The following is a 2,725-nucleotide window of genomic DNA, read 5'->3' as shown; positions in this document are numbered from 1 at the left end:
GGAAGTGAAGAGAAAACCCACAGAATGGGAGAAAATCTTCACCAGCAACACATCTACAGAGGTTTAACATCCATAATATATAACGAACTCAAAAAACAAAAAACCAAGAAAGGAAGTCAATTAAAAGATGGCTAAGGAGCTTGAACAGAAAGTTCTGAAAAGAAGAAATAAAGATGGCTAAGAAGCATCTTAAAAGGTGTTCAACATCATTAGTAATTAAGGAAATGTAAATCAAAACCACTTTAAGATTTCATCTTACCCCAGTCAGACTGGCTAATATCAAAAGAACAAATGATACCAAATGTTGGAGAGGATGTGGGGAAAGGGGAACGCTCACCCTCTGCTGGTGGGATGGCAAACTGGTTCAACCCCTATGGATAGCAGTGTGGAGAACTCTTAAAAAACTACAAATGAACCTACCATTTGACCCAGTTATACCACTCCTTGGCATATACCCAAAGAACTCATCCTATTGCAGAGACACTTGTACATCCATATTTGTTGCTTCTCTTTTCACAATAGCTAAGAGATTGACGCAACCTAAGTGTCCCTCAATTGATGAATGGATAATGAAAATGTGGTTCATTTATATGATGGAGTTTACTCAGCAGTAAAGAAAGCTGCAATCATGAAATTTGTAGGTAAATGGATGGAACTAGAAACTGTTATAGTAAATGAAGTAAGACAGATTCAGAAAAAACAAAAACAACAACAACACAAAACACGACATATGTTCTCCTTCATATGTGGATCCTAACACCAAATTCTTATAAGTGAGTATGTATGTAGACATGACTACAGGAACCAGGATAATGAAAAGGAACTAGGGAAGTAAAGGAAAAGAAAGAATCTAAAGAGAAGAACAGTAGGAAACAGGTGTTAATAAGGGAGATATAGATTAAAATGGGGTTATTTTAAGGGAGGGAAGGAATGTTATACAAGCAACCTTGGGGATACAGGGAAAGAAGGAGCTCAAGAGAGGTGGGATCACAGGAGAAGGATAGTATTAAGGGAGAAATGGGAAAAATGGGGGCACTTTAAATAGGGAAACCATGGTGGAAGGGTTATACAATGTGAGAGATAAATGATGCCTAGTTAGTTTTAAAAAACCAGAGGGAACCATATTAGTCTAACAACCTACTGACAAATCATACATACAACTAAATCAACAAATATATGTCTAGGCAAGATTTATCTGAGAACATTTGGTCTTTGCCCAAGCTTTCTCTACTTGGCACATGGTAATTAAAATGACCAGACTGATAGAACTAAACTTTTTGGATGTTTAACAGCCATGCTTTGGGGTCTATACTAATTTGGTCAGAGGGATATAAGGGACAATTTTTGCTCTGTGCCCTCCTAGGTCGACTAAGTTCCAGGGGACTATGAGAATCCCTCAAAATGTCCTGTGTGGTGAGTCACCTGTCCCCTTGATGGAGGCCATGGAGACCCCATCAAATGGACTTAAACCAGTGTCCAGTCTACAAAGAAGAGGGTCAACACAGAGGAAACATTTCTTCCATGCTTCCAAGTGACACCAGCCATGGTCGAGCAGGACCTTTGACTTATCTTCACATAGATGGAACTGGAAGAAAGGAGCCATGGGCTTCTCCCAAGCCCATGTGACCCCTGAGGAACAGATCATCAAATGACCTTAAGAATAAAAATAAATTGGTTTATCTGGGCCAACAGTATGGTCTTAAACACCCAAAAGGAAAGTATAACCCAAGATTAAAGGGGTCAATATAATTTTTTAAGAGTCCATGTGTATAGTTAAAGGCTACATAACAAGAAACAATGCCAAACAGGAGATCCCTTCCTTTGAGTTGTTGGCCAGGGTAGCCCAAGAGACACCCAGAGAGAAACCCAGCATAGAACTGGGAAAATGAACAGCAGACCCCAATCTTATCTAAAGGAATATTGACAACTGATTTCTGCTAGATGAGGAAGAGCTGATCATCCTAAAACAAAGAACTCTAGATAGGCTGACTAGATTCAGCAGATGGACAAGCACTGGGGAATGGCTGGGGCACTGACAACACAGTGGACAGTAACAGGGTTGACAGAGTATATGGGCTCCAGTTGGGGGTGGGCTATGGGAGGGTGCCATTTGGGAAGTGGGTATCTAGATGAACAAGATTGTTTGGGATATTCTGTATGATACGTAGAATTAAAAACATGAGTTATATTTGAGGACGAATCATAAACATTTACTTCATGTTAATTAGTAGAGGTGATAAATATTAAAATCTATTTAATACTGAAATCTACCTGATGACTTTATATCCATGCTCAGGTGCCAAGGATCTGTGTATAACCGACTGTGACTAGTAATAATCAGATACATAGAGATTAGAGATACATGTGCAAACATCTAAGTGTTAGTAGCATTAAAAATGAGTCTGTAGGGAACAGTATTTTTTAAAATGAAATGGAGATCTTTTTTAAAGGTTAAAACCTCATTCAATTTTATGTCTTGTAGGGTTTATACTGATTTCAATATTGTATAACTGTATTAAATCAACTCTGAGCCTAAAATTTTACAGCCATTTTTGAAAGAGATATATCTTTGCTCTGGAAGTTGTTATTGAATATGTTAAAGCTGTAATGAAATGCTTCATTACATAATCATGTGGTTATTAAATAAATAATTTAAAAATTTAATGTTTAATTTGGCCAGCTTTAAGCATTTATGGACCAAAAATGTGTGTGATATGTGTTTGCA

The sequence above is a fragment of the Nannospalax galili genome, unplaced genomic scaffold, assembly GCF_000622305.1.
Source record: "Nannospalax galili isolate Female #2095 unplaced genomic scaffold, S.galili_v1.0 scaffold415, whole genome shotgun sequence".
Classification (NCBI taxonomy): Eukaryota; Metazoa; Chordata; class Mammalia; order Rodentia; family Spalacidae; genus Nannospalax; species Nannospalax galili.
This window is presented reverse-complemented; position numbering follows the sequence as displayed.